This window comes from Loxodonta africana, chromosome 9 (assembly GCF_030014295.1).
Source record: "Loxodonta africana isolate mLoxAfr1 chromosome 9, mLoxAfr1.hap2, whole genome shotgun sequence".
Taxonomy (NCBI): Eukaryota; Metazoa; Chordata; class Mammalia; order Proboscidea; family Elephantidae; genus Loxodonta; species Loxodonta africana.
The window spans coordinates 44,051,761-44,072,512 of NC_087350.1; positions in this window are offsets into that span (position 1 = coordinate 44,051,761).

Here is a 20,752-nt window from a genome sequence, read left to right on the forward strand (position 1 = left end):
GTAAGGATATAGAAGATCTATCAACCACATTGATCCGATTGATGTTTATAGAATACTACACCCAACGACTGCAGAATAGACATTCTTTTCAAGGACACGGCGTACATTCACCAAGGTAGACCACATAGTAGGCCATGAAACAAATCTCAATAAATTCAGAAAGATTGAAATCAAGCAAAGTATATTCTCTGACCACAACAGAATTAGATTAGGAATCAATAACAATAAGACACCTAGGAAATACAAAATATCTAGTAATTAAACAACACACTTTTAAATAATTCATGGCTCAAAAATGAAATCACAAGATAAATTATAAAAATATTTTAATGGAATAACAATGAAAACCAAGATATCAAAATTTGTGAGATGCTGCTAAAGCTGTGAGGAAGACACAGAGCTTTAAATGCTTACACTAGAAAAGAAGGAAGGTCTAAAATCAATGACCTAAGGTTCTACCCTACAAAACTAGAAAAAGACGAGCAAAGTAAATCCAAAGTAACAAGAAGGATAAAATGATAACAATAAAAAAGCAAAAGTCAATGAAATAGAAATAGACAATAAACAAAAATAAGAAGGCCAAAAGATGATTCTTGGAAAAGATATACAAAATTGACAAACCTCTAACTAGACTTACCAGGAAAAAGAAAAAGAACATAAATCACTATCAGAAATAAAAAAGGGGTTATCATCATAGATCCTACAGACATTAAAAAGATAATAAGTGTTAGGGGTTGAATTGTGTCCCCCCCAAAATATGTGTCAATTTGGTTAGACCATGATTCTCAGTATTGTGTGGTTGTCCTCCAATTTTTGATTGATACAATTTTCCTTTGTGTTGTAAATCCTAATCTCTGCCTGTGGTTAATGAGGCAAGATTAGGTTATGTTAAAGAGGATTAGTGTAGGATGTAACACCCTTGCTCGGGTCATATCCCTGATCCAAGATATCTTACAAGCAGAGAGCTGGGGATCTCATACCACCAAGAAAGCAACGCCAGGAGCAGAGCACATCTTTTGGACCTGAGGTTCCTGTGCGGAGCAGCTCTTAGACAAAGGGAAGAGTGATGACAAGGACCTTCCGCCAGAGCCAACAGAGAGAGAAAACCCTCTCCTGGAGCTGGTGCCCTGAATTTGGACTTCTAGCCTCCTAGACTGTGAGAGCATAAATTTCTCTTTGTTAAAGCCATCCACTTGTGGTATTTCTGTTATAGCAGCAATAGATGACTAAGACAATAAGAGAATACCATTGTCTTAGTTATTTAGTGCTGCTATGACAGAAATACCACAAATGGACGGCTTTAAGAAACACAAATTTATTGTCTTACAGTTTAGGAGGCTAAAAGTCTTAATACAGGGTGCAGCTCTAGGAGAAGGCTTTCTCTGTCAGCTCTGAAAGAAGGTCCTTGCCTCTTCAGCTTCTGCTTCCTGGTTCCTCAGCGATCTCCATGTGTCTTGGCATCTATCTTACCCATCTCTCTTCTGCTGGCTTGTTTAATCTCTTTTATATCTCGAAAGAGATTAACTCAACACATACCCTACACTAATACTATCTCATTAACTTAACAAAGACAACACATTCTCAAACGTGATTATAACCACAGGCATTATTGTTGTTTTTGTTAGGTGCCATCAAGTTGATTTTGACTGATACTGACCCTATAGAACAGAATAGAACTGCCTATAGGGTTTCCAAGGAAAGGCTGGTAGATTTGAACAGCCAAACTTTTGGTTAGCAGCCATAGCTCTAACCAGGGCTCCATAACCACAGCAATAGAGGTTAGAATTTACAACACATACTTTTGGGGGACATAATTCAATCCATAACATTCCACCCTTTGGCCTCCCCAAATTCACATCCTTGACACATGCAAAACACATTCACCCCATCACATCATTCCAAAAGCCTTAAATCAACTCCAAGTCTAAAATCTCATCTCCTGAATCATCTAAATCAAATATGGGTGAGAGTTTAAGCTCATTCCATCCTGGGTAAAATTCCTTTTCCTCTGTGAACCTGTGAAATCTAGACGACAAGTTATCTGTTTTCTAAAGTACAGTGGTGGAACAAGCACAAGGTAGACACTTCCATTACAAATGGGAGAAATGGGGAGAAAGAAGGGATAACAGGCACCCAGCAAGTCCAAAACCCAACAGAACACATTACATTAGCCTTCAAGTCTTGAAAATAATCCTCTGTTATCTGAGACCACTTAGGCCGTGGCCCTGCCCTCCAAACTCTGGTTGTTGGCCACACCCTCTGGATTCTGGGTGGAGGCCCCTTGGCCCTTGGCTTCAGCTCTGCCTTCCAGGTCCTCTGGGATGGCAAATCAGCTCCCTTAGCTTTAGGCGGCCCTATTCTCCTAGTCCATCTGAGTGGCAACCCCACTCCGTTGGCCCTGGCAAGCCCTGTTCTTCCCCCCTTTGAGCATGGCAGCCCCACATCCTCAGCTTTGGGTGGTGGCCCCATCCCCCAGCACACCTTAACGTCAGGCCCACTCTTTGGAACTGAGCTGGTGAAGATCTGACTCTTTGAAATCCAGGTGGCTGTGGCCCCACCCTTTGTGATCCAGGAGACTATGGCCCTTTGAAACTGAGAAGGCCCTCCTTCCCACGCTCCTTCCAACAGTTTTGCTGATCTCCCAGCTGCTCTATGGATGGCCTTTCTCTGTTATTGGGGGACAGCAGATGTAGTTCCTTTGGTCTGTTTCCTGCCTGTAGAATTCCAAGAAGCAGAGAGCATTCTTTCCTTTCATTATTTCTCTGTCCCCTTAGGTCTAAGCTGATGGGTTTTTCATCAGTCACAGGCTTAATCTCTTTAAAAAAAGATTGTGTAGACACATCCTTGGTGAAAATTCTAGGACACATGTACAACAGATTTTTCCAAATCTTTAAGTTCTGTTTTCATCTTGCACAGTTCATTTTTAAGTCCTGCTCTTTCCTCTCACATTTTACTATAAGTGGCAGGGAAACCACACAGCCCCTTTAAGATCTTGCTTAGAAATATTATCAGCCAGATATCCAAGTTCATCACTTACAACTTCTATCTTCCACCAAACATTTGAACATAATTCAGACAAGCTCTTTGCCACTGCATAAAAAGCATCACCCTTCCTCCATTGTCCCATCACATGTCCATCATTTTCTTTTAAAGCCTCACCAAAAGCACACTTAATGTCCACATTTCTAGCCATATGTATTCTCTAAGATGATAGAGACTTTCTCTATACCCACCAAAAAAAACCCAGCTATAGGACAGAGTAGAACTGCCCCATAGAGTTTCCAAGGAGCACCTGGCAGATTCGAACTGCCGACCCTTTGGTTAGCAGCCGTAGCACTTAACTACTACGCCAACTTTCTCTATAGCTCTCCTCATTTCTGGGCCCTCACCAGAATTGCCTTTGACATTCATAAATCTATCAACAGTCTCTTCAAGGCAATCTAAGATTTTACTATTAGGCACTTTAAAACTCTTCCAGGCTCCACCCCTTATCCAATTCCAAAACCACTTCCACATGTAGGTATTTTTTAAAGCAGCACCCCACTCCCTGTACCAAATTCTGTCTTAGTTATCTAATGCTGCTATAACTGGAATACCACAAGTGGATGGCTTTAACAAACAGAAATTTATTTTCTCACAGCTCAGGAAGCTAGAAGTCCTAATTCAGGGTGCTAGCTCTCGGGTAAGGCTTTCTCTCTCTGTGAGCTTTGGAGGAAGATCCTTGTCTCTTCAGCTTCTGCTTCCTTGTTCCTTGGAGATCTCTATGTGTCTTGGCAACTATCTTACCCCATCTCTCCTCTGCTGGCTTGTTCAATCTCTTTTATATCTCAAAAGAGATTAATTTAAGATACACTTTATGCTAATCATATCTCATTAACATAACAAAGACAACCCATTACCAAATAGGATTATAATGGTAGGCATAGAGGTTAGGGTTTACGACCATATTTTTGGAGGACATAATTGAGTCCATAACAACCATGAACAATTTTATAGCAACATATTTGACAATGTAGATGAAACAGGAATATCTTGAAAACTACAACTTTCCAAAATTGACATGAAAAAGAAACAGAAAATCTGATTAACCCTGAATCTATGTGTAATGGTTAAGACTGTGTGTCATCTTGGCTGGGCCATAATTCTCAGTGTTTTGGCAGTTGTATAATGTTGTGATCACTTCCCCATTGAAATATGATATGTGATCACCCCCATGATGGAATCTGCTGAGTGGTACCTGTGGGGGTGGGGCCTGTGGCAGCTCACCATCCCCTCAGCCTTCATCTCTCCTCCTTCCACCACCTATTTCCTTCCTTCTCGCTTTGCCAAGGTTTTTGGCTTGCTCTGAATCCAGCAGCTGCCTCTTGTCTGACCTCCGGTTCTTGGGACTTGAGCTAGCAGCTTACCTGTCCATCTTGGGATTCGTGGATCTTCACAGCCCGTGAGCAAGAGTCCTGCAGCTACGTGAATCAGGATAAAACTTGCAGTCTTGCCTGCCAACCTTGGGATTCCTCAACCTTCACAGCCTGTGAGCAGGAGCCCTGCTCTCCAACCTGACGATCTTGGGTTCACCAGTTTCTGTGGCTCCATGAACTGGGAAAGGCCTCTATCCTGTTCCATGAACTTGGGATGTTCCAAGCTCTACAATTGTGTGAACTGTTTCCTTGATATAAATCTCTCTCTGTATATGTATATTTATATGCTTTACTGGTTTTGCTTCTGTAGAGAACCCAGCTGAAGTCACTATTAAAGAAATTAAATTTGTTATCAAAAACCTTTCCAAAAAGAAAACGCAGATGTTTCACTGGTAAATTCTATCAAACACTTAAACATCAATATTATGCAGACTTTTTCAAAAACAAAGAAGGTGTGATCACTGGCAAAATCATTTCAGGAGACCAGCATAACTCTAATACCAAAACCCAAAATGTTACAATAAAAGAAAATAACAGATCAATATCCTTCATGAATAAAGACACAAAAAGTCCTTAATAAAATATTAGCAAATCAAATCCAACAATATATAAAAAGGATAATACATCATGGTCATGTAGGATGTTTGCAAGGCTGATTTAACATCCAAAAGCCAATCATCAATGTAATTTACCATGTTAACAGAATAAAGGAGAAAAAGCACAGGATTTTTTCAATAGATGCAGAAAAAGCATTTGACAAAATCCAATACCTATTAATGATAAAAGCTCTTAGCAAAGTAAGAATAGTAGAGAATTTCCTAAAATTGCCAAAGGGCATCTGTGAAAAACTTGCAGCTGACCTCATACTTAATGGCAAAAAACCCGAATCACCGTCTCCCCCTAACTGATAACTAGCACAGAAAGATTCATCCGGCAGTTGGCGCCGGAGCACTGGAAGTGATCAGCAGAAACGGAGAGATGACCAGGGTCTGAGCCAGAATGGAGGCAGATGGGCTATAGGGAGGTGGACAGACCCAGGCAATACCGTGAGGTGCAAACAGTGTGCTTGCCTACTAGCCCAAATGTTGGTGGTTTGAACCCACCCATAGGTACCTCAGAAAACGGACCTTGAGATCTGCAGTTCTACTCTGTACACATAGGATTGCCGTGAGTCAGAATTGACTCAATGGCAACAGACAACAGCAAGAAGGGGTACCTGATGGGATACGGAGGGAGGGAAAGAAGTTATCAAGAGTGACAGCTGACTTTCAGGGCTGGGCTGGTGTGCCTGGGCTGAGGTTCTGTGTTCTGGTCAGAACCTGGAAGTCAGAGGCCAGATGTCAGGGGCTATTTCGCCTCCCTCTGCCTCTTCCCATTTCCTCCTTCTTAAAATGGGGATAATGATTAAATGATTGAAGTGCTTGCTTCATTGGCTACTATTATTTGGGAGTCCCTTGGTGGCAGAAACACTTAAGCACTGGACTACTCACTGAAAATGTTGGCAGTTCAAACCCACCCAGAGGCATCTTGGAAGACACGCCTGGCAATCTGCCTCCACAAGGTCACAGCCTTGAAAAAACTATGGAGAGCTGTTCTACTCTGCAACACTTGAGGTCACCATCAGTCGAAATTTACTCAACAGCAACTGAAAAAAAAACAACAACTATTATCTGAGGTCGCGAAGAGATTGGAAGATGAGAAAATGGAAGGTATTCTGGCTAGTTGTTGAATTGTGCAAGTGGGGGAATAAAAACTTTGAGAAATAAGGTCCACAATTAAAGTCAGAGAAATCTGTGACTGTGACTTGACAGCTAGGGCTCTTTGAGATGACCCCCATGGGGATTTAGGGATTCCTGTCCTACCCTGGGGATGGAAACCCTGGTGACATAGTGGTTAAGTGCTACGGCTGCTAACCAAAGGGTGGGCAGTTCGAATCCGCCAGGCGCTCCTTGGAAACCCTGTGGGGCAGTTCTACCGTGTCCTATAGGGTCGCTAGGAGTTGGAATCGACTCGATGGCACTGGGTTTTGGTTTGGGGTCCTACCCTGGTAGCGTACTGGTTAAGAGTTTGGCTGCTAACCAAAAGGTCAGCAGTTTGAATCCACCAGGCACTCCTCAGAAACCATATGGGGCAGTTCTACTTGTCCTATAGGGTTAATATGAGTCGGAATCAACTTGACAGCAACAGGTTTTTTTTAATGGTCCTGCTGGGGGTTCACATTCAAATTAGAAGGTAGCCTAAATATCACTGGGGGAGATGCCAGCCAGACTCCAACCCCTGTAGAGGCCTTGTTAGGTGCTCTAAGGGTTTCCAGGGCAGCTTCCCAAACTCATCCACCCAGGCACCTACCTCTGCCCAGCCAAAGGCTGGAGGTTTGAAATAATCAAGGCAAGAACAAAAAGAAACACTGAAAAAACGGGACAGTGTGTTTGCCGCCTAAACCAGAGGCACCAGTGACACTGGCTGACTTATTCACAAAGCTCTCAGCCAAAACCCATCACCCCTGGGACATAAAGCCAAAAACTTCCCTCTGTATATGCAACTACACAAAGCACAGGGCTCAGCAGGCCAGCGATTCAATCACACAGTATTTATTGAGCACCTACTTTATACCAGCATGAGGCATTGGTGGTTCAGTGGTAGAATCCTCACCTTCCATGAGGAAGACCCTGATTCGATTCGCGGCCAACGCTCAGCCACCACCCATCTGTCAGTGGTGGTTTGTATGTTGCTATGATACTGTGCAAGGTCCTGGGAGGTTGGCTCTTGACCGCTAATCCAAGGTTGATGGTTCGAACCAAGCCAGCGGCACCAAGGAAGAAAGGTTTGGCAATCTGCTTCTATAAAGATTACAGCCAAGAAAACCCTATGGAGCACAGTTCTACTCTGCAACACATGGGGTTGCCATGAGTTGGAATCAACTTGATGGTAAAGGATATGATGCTGAACAAGAAGAAAGGCTTGGGAAGAAAGGCCTGGTTATCTACTTCTGAAAATCAGCCAATAAAGACCCTATGGGTCACAGCAGTCCTATCTGAAACCAATTAAAAAAAAAACAACCTGTTGCCGTTGAGTCAATTCTGACTCACAGTGGTCTTATAAGACAGAGTAAAACTGCCCCATAGGATTTCCAAGGAGCAGCTGGTGGATTTGAACTGCCAACCTTTTGATTAGAAGCCGAACTCTCAACAACTGTACTACCAGGGCTCCGAGCAGCAAGACCTAGGACCCAGCAAAGTGCTCCATTGTTCGAGGGGTCGTTGTGAATCAGGGGGTGGAGAATATGGCAGCTAACAACAAGATGGACCAGGCAGTGTTCTAGGGTCAGAATACAAGGCTGTGCACAAACCCTACAAAAATGCCAGCTTTCAGCAGGTTCTAGTGCCTATGGGGCAGGTGAGTCCATGAAGCTTTGTGGGTAAGATGTCCAAGTGAATAATAACAATGCTAAGAACAACAGCCTATTAGCATTTAATAGGTGCCTTCCTGTACCTATATTAACATCAAACCCACATAACAACCACACTCTGGCTGTGTGACCTTACAGGCAACTGACTTAACCTCTCTGTGCCTCTGGCTTCTCATCTTTAAAATGAGTTATCACAGTAATGATCATTTAAAAATAATAACAGTGGACTAGGCTGTGTTCTGAGAGCTTTGCTACTTTAACTCAGGTCATCCTCAGGTGAGCTTTTATTTTTTATTATCCCCACTTAACTGATGAGGGATCTGAGGCTCAGAACAGGTCACCTGAGCTTCAGTGAGCCTCAGCAACTCAGATCCACGCCAGAGACCCAGTAGGCGAATTCCCCCCGGACTTGTCTAGCCCCTGCCCCAGTTATCATAACAAAAACCACAGCTTCGCTGGGTCCCGCCAGGGCAAATACCTGGCCGATCGCGCAGAGATAGGGCCGCAGAGTAAATAAATTTGCTGGCCTGGCTGCGGCCTTGGGTTCTCCGGTTCTCGACACCCGAGCCTCCGTTGGACAATCCGGCTGGGAAGGGGGGCCCGGGCTGCAGCCAGGGAGGCGAATGCTCGGGACTCTGGGGGGTAGGGGAACCCCCGAAGGCCGGGTGCCGGGCACCGCCGCTCTTCGCCCCGCATCCGCTGATATCTGGGTGACCCCCACCCCATGCAGGTTCCCGAGGACAGCGGGGCTGGGGGGCCCAGGCAGAACTCCACGTCCCGCGGCGCCCAGATCCCGCTGCGGTCACCCGCTTCACCACCGCATCCCCGCCAGCCTGGAACTCCTCAGAGCAGGGGCAGGGTCTCGGTTCACTGTCCCACCTCCGCCCCCCCAGCCCTAGCAGGGCCACGTCCCCGCGGGCCATCGGAGTAAATTGAATGGGCCTTCCGCCCCCCCCCCACCCCCAGTCTGCCCATCTCCCTAGCTCGGTCTCTCCCGCCCCTCCAGGTCTCTGACCCTAACTCTCGGTCTCTGATTCAGTTTGCGGGGTCTCTTTCCATCTCTGTGTCCCACCCCCGCTCTGGCTCGGCCCCCTTCTCATGGGTCGCCTCTTGCCCCTGTTCTAAGGACTTCAGCCTAGTCAGAGGGTGAACAAAGCCACGAGGGGAAGGATGGGGGCGGGGGGGAGGCAGTGGAAAATGCCTGAAGAACTGACACCTCCCGAGGCACCTGCTGCCTGCCCTGGAGGGCTGGGTAGGACTGGCTCCAGGGGCCCCCTGGGACCACGCCAAAGGCTACCCCCACCCAGCTCACCAGCAAGGGCGCCCCTGGAGCTGGGGGGTGCCCGTGGAGCTAGAGGGTAGCCAAAGTTTCATGAACTTTCCACAGCAGCCTCCGCTCCCAGGGTAGGGTCAGGGTGGGGCCCCGCGGAACCAGCGCCCTCGCCCTCCTCCTGCACCGGCAGGCACCCTGCAGTCTCTTCTCCGTCCGCGGTCTCCAGGGACCGGGTCCGGGAGTGCGCGGAGCTCCCCTCAGGCCCCGCTGCCTCACCTGCCTCCATGGCCGGTGCCGGCGGCCGGTGCGAGTGGCGCTGCCACGGCTCCCTGCCCCTGGCGCTCCCGGACCGGCCCCGTGCGTTCCACCGCCCCGCCCGCCACTCCCGCCACCGCCCGGCTGGCTCCCCTTTCGCCGCCGGCTCCGGTTTCCTGGTGCCGGCTGCGCGGCCGGTTAATAATTGACCGCCTTGTTTGCCGACCGCAGTGTCAACAGGTCGCTCCCCTCGCACCCTGGTGCTAGATGCCCTAACCTACGTCCTCGCCAGCTAGCCAGGACCCCGCGCGGGCCACGTCCGGGGCTCTGGGGAGGATAGCGCTGGTGGTGGCGGAGGGGGAGAGGCTGCCACCTTCCTCCCCGGACCCAGGCGGTGTCTCGTGCCCTGAGCGCTGGGCTGTAGGCCGCAGCTACACCCAAATCACAGCCTGGCGGAGGATCTGTTCTTTGCGTGAAGAAAGGGAAGGTTTTGATTGAGATTTTAAGCAGCGGTTTAACTGAGCTGGAGTGGGATAGGAGAGCAGGTCAGGCAGAACTGGAAAAGGGCCGGGATAGCAAATTCAAATGTCCGCAGTGGCCAGGCTAGTCATGGGGGAGACAATAAGGAGTGGCAGGGACTTAGGCAAACTGGAGAGCACAGCTGATGTAATTGGGGCCAGGAGGACCCAGCGGGACTCACACTCCCCTTCAAGAGAAGTCAGAAATGTAGATTACTTCAAATTTCTGCATTTTTAAAACAAAGTGTGTGGGGCTTGTATTCTCTGGAACTTGCCGGACTGGATAATCAAGCCTCAATACAAACACCTAGAAACGCGACAAACTGTATCTACATGCCAAACATCCTTTTAAGTTCATAGCTAAGCCTCCAAGAGAGTAAGGAAAAGCCCAGGACCAAGACTGTAGAGAGAGCATAGGATACAGCACCCTGGGGTGCAGTGGGGCTGCTCTCTGTGGGGTTATTGGTCTCAAGGGATAAAAAAAAAAAAAAGAGAGGGCTTGAATTTTACACCCAGATGGGGACAGGAGATGCAGCCTTTGGGTCCATGAAGCAGGGAGTTGGAATGAAGAGAGATAAATAGACTACAAAATCTGCCCATGGATCACAGAGATGATAAGGAAGTTGTTCTGACCCAGCCTAGCCTCTGGATGGAAAAAAAAAATTCCCAGGAAGTTGTAACCAACCACATAGTCTTGTTCCTCACTTGGGCTTGGAGTTCCAATTCCGCCTATCCATGTGGTCCAAAAACCCCTACGCAAAAAAAAAAAAAACTCCTTTAAAAAAGTGTTAGAAGGAAAGAGCCCTTGGATTTAGCAAAAGCAAACATAAAAACACTTCGCTGGGACACAGCCTCTATCCCAGCCAATTAGATTTCCTCAGAAAAAACATCCCCTGAAGATGAACTCGCAATCCCACCCAAGTGGCAAAACACATAGGAAAACAATCCACCATGAAGCAGAGTCTGACGAACAATAGCAAGGTTAGGCACTGGATCAACCAGGATTCAACCAGGAAAACAGAAACCACCTGGAGTATTTAAAATAGAGGATTTTAATGCAGGAAGCTGGTGCTAGGGGAAATAGAAGAGGCAAAAGTTAATCTGAGAAGAGTGAAATAAGACAGAGTTTAGCAAGAGCAGAAAGATTCTATCAAGAAAGGCAACAAGCAACACACAATACAGAAGAGGTCAGCACAACCAGACTAAACTAAAAGCAAAGAAGTTTCCTGAATAAACTGAACTCTTCCAAGGCCAGCGTAGCAGGCGTGGGGGTTTAGGGACCATGGTTTTAGGGGACATCTAAGTCAATTGGCATAATAAAATCTATTAAAAAAACACTCTGCATCCCTCTTTGGAGAGTGGCTTCTGGGGTCATAAAGGTTAGCAAGCAGCCACCTAAGATGCATCAATGGGTCTCACCAAAGAACACCAAAGACACAAGGTAATTACGAGCCCAAGGGATAGAAAGGACCACATAAACCAGAGACTACATTAGCCTGAGACCAAAAGAACTAGATGGGGCCCAGCTACAATGGATGACTGCCCTGACAGGGAACACAACAGAGAACCCCTGAGGGAGCAGGAGAGCAGTGGGATGCAGACCTCAAATTATTATAAAAAGACCAGACTTAATGGTCTGACTGAGACTAGAAGGACCCTGGAGGCCATGGTCCCAGACCTTCTGTTAGCCCAAGACAAGAACCATTCCCAAAGCCAACTCTTCAGACAGGGATTGGACTGGACTATGGGATAGAAAATGATACTGGTGAAGAGTGAGTGTCTTGGATCAAATGGACACATGAGACTATGTCGGCATCTCCTGTCTGGAGGGGAGATGAGACAGCAGAAGGAGTTAGAAGCTGGCAGAATGGACACAAAAACAGAGAGTGGGGGAAAGGAATGTGCTGTCTCACTAGGGGAGAGCAATTAGGAGTTATATAGCAAGGTATATATAAGTTTTTGCATGAGAGACCAACTTGATTTGTAAACTCTCACTTAAAAACTTTCACTTAAACCACAATAAAAATTTTAAAAAAAGAAAAGGCAAAAGAAGGTGCATTTGCTTGAAGCAAATTTAAAAACAGTAAAACTGACTAAAAGTCAGTTGGCTTCTAATCACCATGTACCAGCATTTCTAGGAACCCTGGGGGCGCAGTGGTTAAGGACTTGGCTACTAACCAAAAGGTCAGTGGTTTGAACCCACCAGTTGCTCCATGGGAGAAAGATGTAGTCTGCATCCTTAAAGATGCCGGCCTTGGATACCCTATGGGGCAGTTCTACTCTGTCCTATGGGGTCACCTATGAGTTGGAATTGACTCAGCAGGTACAGGCCAGTAATTCCAAACAATGTCCCTGGAAAAAAAAAAAAAAAAAAAACTTTTGTTGGTCTAAATTCTAAACAATTTGTGTGGTTACTGTTGACTTTTAAAAATACATGCAAACTCAGATTATCCTTGAGCAGACATTGTATTCTAAGCAGAAGTTGATTCGGAGAAGTAAACAATGAGGTAAACAATGAGCTCTCAACACAACGGGACTAGGACTCAGCCTCAGCCACACACATTCCTTTTGAGAATAAATTTGTAACAGTTCAGAGTCTTTCACAGTCATGTTGGGCACAGCTTATGTCTCTGAGCCCTGAGGTACTGTGTATTCCTGCATTAAAAGAATAGACTCAAAGTCAGCAGTGATAGCACGGTTGTAAAGATGAAGAAACAGAGCTCGAGTTACTTTAACTCTGTCATTCTCTGTGACCAGTTGGGAATTTTTATCTGTGTTGAAAATATAAAACAGCGAAGAGTGTGAACTCGAAGGTATAATATTTATGTTTGGAAGGTGTAAATTGTAGTTCATACATGAACTTTTTTACTGAATTTGAGAACTTCAAAATTAAAATGTATTATTTTTAATTATCTATATTTAATGATTAAAGAATTCAAAGCCAAAACGTAGGTGTATCTTTCCCTTTTCTTGGAAAAATACATTATGATCAAAAAGTATTAACCCATTACTTTTTCCTTTTCGGTACAGTAATAGTAATTTTATTTTTATTTTATCTTTTTAAGGGCATGATTCAAACCAAAACTACCAAATCAGTTGCTGTCTAGTTGATTCTGACTCATGGCAACCCCACATGACCCCACAGCATGCTTATCTACATGAAATTCAATAAAGAAAATTTTCACCGTCTACATTTTTTCCTGACCATTGTTAGTAATTTCATTTTGTGGTTATTACTGAAAATGATTTTGTCATATAGAAGAGGAAGTGTTTTAAAAAGATCCACTCCAAGAGTCAGAAACGCTAACTATGCCCCTGCATACTAAAAAAGGAGGAATAAAGAAAGCAGATAGTATTACAAGACTCAGGAGCCGAGTCACTCAGTAGAAGCTAGAACTACCACAGGTAGACCTGGCGGAAGCTGGAGGCACAGAGAAAAGTGTGAGGCTCTGTGTACATGCATGCAGGCACACACACACACACACACACACTCTTTTTTTTTTAACTACTTGAGAGTGAGTTGCATGCATTAACAGCCCTTTAACCCTGAATACTTCAGCATGCGTTTGCTAAGAATAAGATATTTTCTTATTATATAACCACAGCACAGTTAACACCTTTCGTTAATTTAACATTGATCCAATTACATAGAATTGAATTTACTGTCCCTATTACAATTTTGGAAACCCTGGTGGTGTAGTGGTTAAGTGCTACGGCTGCTAACCAAAAGGTCAGCAGTTCGAATCCACCAGGCGCTCCTTGGAAACTCTATGGGGTAGTTCTACTCTGTCCTATAGGGTCGCTATGAGTCAGAATCAACTTGACGGCAATGGGTTTGGTTTTTGGTTTTTTATTACAATTTTGGGGCCCTGGTGGCGCAGTGGTTAAGAGATCAGACACTAACCAAAAGGTCGGCAGTTCAAATCTACTAGCCACTCCTTGGAAATCCTATGAGGCAGTTCTACTCTGTCCCAAAGGGTCGTTGTGAGTCGAAAAAGACTTGATGGCAATGGGTTTGGTTTTTGGGTTTTATTACAGTTTTGAGGACCCCTGGTGACACAGTTCCACAGTGGTTAAGCACTTGGCTGCCAATAGAAAGGTCCGAGGTTCGAGCCCGCTAGCCACTCCAGAGGAGAACGATGCAGCAGTCTGCTTCTGTAAAGATTACAGCCTTGGAAACCCTATGGGGCAGTTAGTTCTATGCTGTCCTAAAGGGTTGCTATGAGTCAAAATCGACTCAATGGCAGCAGTTTTGGTTTTTCATTATTGCAATTTTATCAAATGACTCAATGATGCTTTTTCCAGCGTTTTTTTCTTTACTACAGAATCCAGTCTCTATCATGTGTTGCATTTAGTTGTCATGTCTTCAAACACTTGTAGTCTGCTTTTTAAATCGTTTAACTCCTTTTTAAATTGCTATATTGTCTCTTGCTTCTCAAATGCGAGTTTGCCCATTTGCTGTATCTGTTGACTAGTCTGCAAGGTGGTAGATTTCCTCATAGCCTCTTTGTGAGTTCATCTCCAGCAGGAGCTGCCTTCTAAGGGTGTCCTGTGTGTGTCATGCACGTACTCTGGGATATGAGACAGTTTTGTATTTGTCTGTATGGATCCCTGTGCTAATTTCTCAGCTTAGGGTTTCTGTGCCAGGTAAGTGGCCTGTGGATAGTATAGGCCCAGGGTGCCAATTTCTTAGGGATGGCTCTCTTTCTACCTGATTGATGTAGTGGTTTGCTTCAGTTTCACAAAAGGGCAGTGTTTTAGTCATCTAATGCTGCTATAACAGAAATACCACAAGTGGATGGCTTCAACGAACAGAACAGAATTTTATTCTTTCACAGTCTAGCAGGCTGGGAGTCCGAATTCAGGATGTCAGCACCAGGAGAAGGCTTTCTCTCTCCGTTGGCCCTGACGGTCCTTGTCACCAATCTTTCCCTGGACTAGTAGCTTCTCAGTGCAGGGACTCCAGGTCCAAAGGACACGCTCTGCTTCTGGCACTACTTCCTTGGCAGTATGAGGTACCTCTCTCTCTCTGCTCACTTTTCTCTTTTATATCTCAAAAGAGATTGGCTGAAGACACAAATAATTTTGTAGATTGAGTCCTGCCTCATTAACATAACTGCCTCTAATCCTGCCTCATTAACATCATAGAGGTAGGATTTACAACACAAAGGAAAATCACATCAGATGACAAAATGGTGGACAATCACACAATACAGGGAATCATGGCCTAGCCAAACTGACACACGTTTTTGGAGGACACAATTAAATCCATAACAGGCAATTTCTTTCTGGCTTCAGCAGTATGTAGAGGGCTAGTTTCAGAATTCTGTTGCTGTGCTTGGGGCCTTCACTATTAATTCCCATTCCCTAGGGCACATATCTGGTCCTGGTCCTTTAATGGGTAACTTGGATTCAACACCACTGGCTATAATGCCCTTATTCGTTTCAAGGACCTGGATATTATATGTCCTTTTCTTGTCTTTGAACAGGAAGACTATGCATGTCTGTGTGTGTAGATGCGTATGTGTGGGAATCTCTGTGTGTGTTGACTTCCTGTACCAGTAGTGCCACCATCTTGACTGGAAGTCCATTTGTAGCCATGAGACTCAGGCAAGCCAGCAATCTCTCTGCTCCTCAACTGCTTCATCAGTAAAATGGGAATAATAATGGTACCCACAATATAGTGTTCTCATGAAGCTTCAATAACATTCTAGATGTGTAACCCACCTTGCTTAACCTCTCGCTGACGTTATCTATCTATATCCACATCAGACCACAAGGGCGAACACCAGAGTACAAAGCCCCCGTTTTCCCTGGGTGAGGGCTTATGTGTGATTTGTGTATGCATTGTCTGCAATGAGCATGAATTACTTTTGTGATTAGGAAAAAGCCAATAAATGCTGCTTAAAAAGTTGGGCACCTGATTAACTCTTTTTTTTTTTAATAATACATTTTATTTTTTGTTGTTTGAGAATATACACAGCAAAACATACACCAATTCAACATTTCTACATGTACAATTCAGTGATATTGATTCCAGGTTTACTTTTTTTTTTTTAATTTTTATTGTGCTTTAAGTGAAAAGTTACAAATCAAGTCAGTCTTTCATAGAAAAGTTTATATACACCTTGCTACATACTCCTAGTTGTTGTCCCTCTAATGAGACAGCACTCTCCTTTCCCTCTACTCTCTCTTTTCGTGTCAATTCGGCCAGCTTCTGATCCCCTCTGCCCTCTCATCTCCTCTCCAGACAGGAGCTGCCCACATAGTCTCATGTGTCTGCCTGATGCAAGAAGCTCACTCTTCACCAGTATCATTTTCTATCCCATAGTCCAGTCCAATCCCTGTCTGAAGAGTTGGCTTTGGGAAAGGTTCTTGTCTTGGGCTAACAGAAGGTCTGGGGACCATGGCCTCTGGGCTCCTTCTAGTCTCAGTCAGACCATTAAGTCTGGTCTTTTTATGAGAATTTGAGGTCTGCATCCCACTGCTCACCTGCTCCCTCAGGGGTTCTCTGTTGTGTTCCCTGTCAGGGCAGTCATCGGTTGTAGCTGGGCACCATACAGTTCTTCTGGTCTCAGGCTAATGTAGTCTCTGGTTTATGTTGCCCTTTCTGTCTCTTGGGCTTATAATTACCCGTGTCTTTGGTGTTCTTCATTCTCCTTTGCTCCAGGTGGGTTGAGACCAGTTGATATATCTTAGATGGCCACTTGCTAGTGTTTAAGACCCCAGACGCCACTCTCCAAATTAGGATGCAGAATGTTTTCTTAATAGATTTCATTATGCCAGTTGACTTAGATGTCCCCGGAAACCATGGTCCCCAAACCCCTGCCCCTGCTACGCTGGCCTTTGAAGTGTTCTGTTTATTCAGGAAACTTCTTTGCTTTTGGTTTAGTCCAGTTGTGCTGACCTCTCCTTATATATTGTGTGTTGTCTTTCCATTCACCTAAAATAGTTCTTATTGTTACCGGAATAAGGTTGTTGCCTCTCACTGGTCAAGAATGAGCAGGTAAGGCACGTAGTTTTCCACATGAGCAAAGCTTTATTGAAGAGGCTTGCAAGCAGAGACGAGGAGGGCCTAGAGCAACGCTTACCCTCATGTCACAGAACAAAAGACAGGCCTCAGTTTTTAAAAGTTCTTGGGCGGGAAAAGATTCATGTCTACTCACAGACACAGCGGGTATATGTTAACTAAGGTGCACACGCAGCACCTTTCCAAGATGGCTCCTGTCCCAGAGGCCTCTGGGATTCGTAGCAGCACTTGTTATGGGGTGTCATGCCTGCTCAGTCTCCTGGCTGCTGCTGCAGCCCCTCACTATCCCCAGTGGAAGGTCACTCAGCGATCACAGGTGGATGTTCTGAACATGTACCTGGGCCTGGTTTTCTCCAGCTGCTTCTGAAAGGCAACTTTAAAGAAGTTTGTGGGCTATTTTTAGATACCTTGCCCCCTTGTTCTGGGGAATGCCTTTGTTTATGTGCCCTGGCCTATTACTCATTACTTTGCAGATTTGGGAGCCCCTCTGTTCCTTGTCTTACTAAGTCTCTAAGTTCCACACTCAACCCGCTATTACCTCCCTTATAATATAGTCTATTTCTCTTTTACTTGCTTCTCCTCTAACCACACCAGTCTCTTTGCTATTTCTCAAACAGACACCCTCTAATCTCAGGGCCTTTGCTCCCTGTCTTATTATCTACTCTCTAATTAGTGAAAACCCCTCTCCTCCCCCCCGCCCCTGTAACCATCAAAGAATATTTTCTTCTCTATTTAAACTATTTCTTGAGTTCTTATAATAGTGGTCTCATACAATATTTGTCCTTTTGCAACTGACTAATTTCACTCAGAATAATGCCTTCCAGGTTCCACCAAGTTATGAAATGTTTCACGGATTCATCATTGTTCTTTATTGATAAGTAGTATTCCATTGTATGAATACACCATAATTTATTTATCCATCCATCCCTTGATGGGCACCTTGTTTGCTTCCATCTTTTTGCTGTTGTAAACAGTGCTGCAATGAACATGGGTGTGCATATATCTGTTCGAGTAAAGGCTCTTATTTCTCTAGGATATATTCCAAGGAGTGGGATTGCTGGATTGTATGGTAGCTCTGTTTCTAGTTTTTTAAGGAAGTGCCAAATCGATTTCCAAAGTGGTTATACCATTTTACATTCCGCACCAGCAGAGTATAAGTGTTCCAGTCTCTCCACAACCTCTCCAACATTTATTATTTTGTTTTTGTGATTAATGCCAGCCTTGTTGGAGTGAGATGGAATCTCATTGTAGTTTTGATTTGCATTTCTCTAATGGCTAATGATCGTGAGCATTTCCTCCTGTACCTGTTAGCTACCTAAATGTCTTTTTTAGTGAAGTGCTTGTTCATATCCTTTGCCCATTTTTGAATTGGGTAATTTGTCATTTTGCAGTTGAGTTTTTGCAGTATCATAGAGATTTTAGAGATCAGACACTGATTGGAAATGTCATAGCTAAGAACTTTCCCCAGTCTGTAGGTGGTCTTTTTACTCTTTTGGTGAAGTCTTTGGATGAGCACAGATGTTTGATTTTTAGGAGCTCCCAGTTGTCTAGTTTCTCTTCTGCATTGTTAGTAATGTTTTGTATACTGTTTATGCCATGTATTTGGGGTCCTACTATTGTCCTAGTTAACTTTTTAAATGCTGAGCGCTACCTGGTGCTTACCCAACCAGTTGCCATGGAGTCATTCTGATTCACAGGGACCTCATGTGTGTCAGAATAGAACTGTTCTCCACAGTGTTTTCAGTGGCTGATGTTTTTGGAAGTAGATCACTGTGTACCAGGGATAATCAAATAGAAGTGCTTGTTTCTCAATGGAAATAATAAGATGCAACATTTGTTGAAGGCTTAAGATTCAGCAGCTTGGTCACTTGATTAGAAAAGTAAACCATTGTTTCTTCAATTGTGACTGTTAATTTTAAAGCAAAATGTGTTCAATCATGTATGAGATAGAAAAAAATTTTAGTACTAAAAGTAAAATAAATGGAAGTATCACTGAGCAGCTGTTTATACTATATTGTACCATAGTATTCTGACCTGACTGTGGATACATTGAAATGTTTTTCAGTCAGGATCATTCTCTAAATTATTCCTGTTCATTTATGTCTGCCTCAAATTGCTATACCCATTGCCATTGAGTTGACTCTGACTCATAGCAACCCTATAGGCCACAGTAGAACTGCCCTGTAGGGTTTCCAAGGAGTGGCTGGTGGGTTTGAACTACCAACCTGGTTAGTAGCTGAAGGCTTAACCACTATGCCACCAGGGCTCTGCCTCAAATTGCTAGTAAAAACATAAAATAGTTACTTGCTAAAAAAAAAAGAAAAAAAACAAAATTGAGCAAGTAAGCAAGCAGAGGTAGGGGAAGACAGATCCCAGGCCACGGGAAGATCACCAAGGAGCCAAGGAATAGAAGCTGAAAAGAGACAAAGACCTTCCCCCAGAGCAGAAAGAGAGAGAGAGCCTTCCCCTAGAATTGGCAGCCTGAATTCGGACTTCTAGCCTCCTAAACTGTGAGAAAATAAATTTGTTTGTTAAAGTCACCCACTTGTTGTATTTCTGTTATAACAGCACTAGATAACTAAGACAGTGTTGTTTCCCCCATTTTGGAAGTGAGGAAATAGAAGCACAGAGTGGTCACATCACATGCTCAAGGGCACCCAATAGAAACAAGATTTGAACCCAAACCTCAGCCCAGAACTGCCCTGCAGGCCGCCCTGACAGTTCCATTACTCCGGCTGACTGGGTTTTGAACTCATGTGCAAGTTCCTTTTCAGTGTGGGGAATGGTTTCACAGGTCCGCTGTTGGCAGAGCCAACCCAGCTGCCTCTTTGGCCATGTCTACCCTTCCTCCTACTGATCAAAGCTGCCTGTAATGGAATCCCGGAGATGGGTTACTACCTCCTGAGTTACCAAAACAGTGACACCTCCTTAAGTCTGCATGTTACTCTCACCTCTCCTGCGTCATCTTTCAGCATCATCAAATATTAATGGAACACTCAAGATACACTAAGCCTAAAGATGCAAAGAGAGCCTTGATACCTTGGGAAATTTTATAGTTGGAATCCATTAGTATTTGTACCACGCACTAGGGATACAGGCTGAAGGAATGACAGGGCTCTGCCTTCCTGGCCCTTACAGCCCACCTACTGCGAGTAAAAAGTCATCCGGTGGTAACTGCCCACCACGTTGGTCTAAAAGTGTGGGACCCAAGCACTTGTTTCAGGAGGCAGTGGGAGGAGGGTGTGTGTGTGTGTGACAGGATGAGGACTCTTGGGAAACTCTGAGGACTAATGTGGAGGATGGGCCGGAGTAGGGTGAGGCTGTGACTAGACGAGAAGCTGAAACCCGGGTGAAGAAACGGAGGAAATGGGATTGATTTAGAAGCGGATCAAAGTTGGATCCTCCGCACTGAGGTTGATGGTACAGGAGGCGTCAAGGCCGATTCCAATTTACAACCCGAGCCAAGGCGCTGCCCGTTGCCGGCGATCCCATCTCCTCCGGGCATCATTCCTGACGCCCCCAGACACTTGAAGTGTGGATGGAGGGAAGCCTTTCCCAGCCATGGGCCTCTGCTGGGAAGGCCGCCCGGCGTCTGGAGATTTCTGCTGTCGGCTGCGACACTGGATGACACTTGTCCTTCCCAGCAAACGTTCGGCTTGGGGTCCTCGGACACTGCAAACCGAGCGGACTCTGGCGACCCGGGCACCCCCACCCCCGTAGCCCGGTCTCACGCATGCGCAGCACCCAGGACTACAATCCCCGCCCCGCACCGCGCGTCCGCCGCGCCGGAAGCCCCCGGAAGTGGTGGTTGCGGGGGCTCGTGTCCGACCTTTGCGCTGGGGGCGGTGGTGC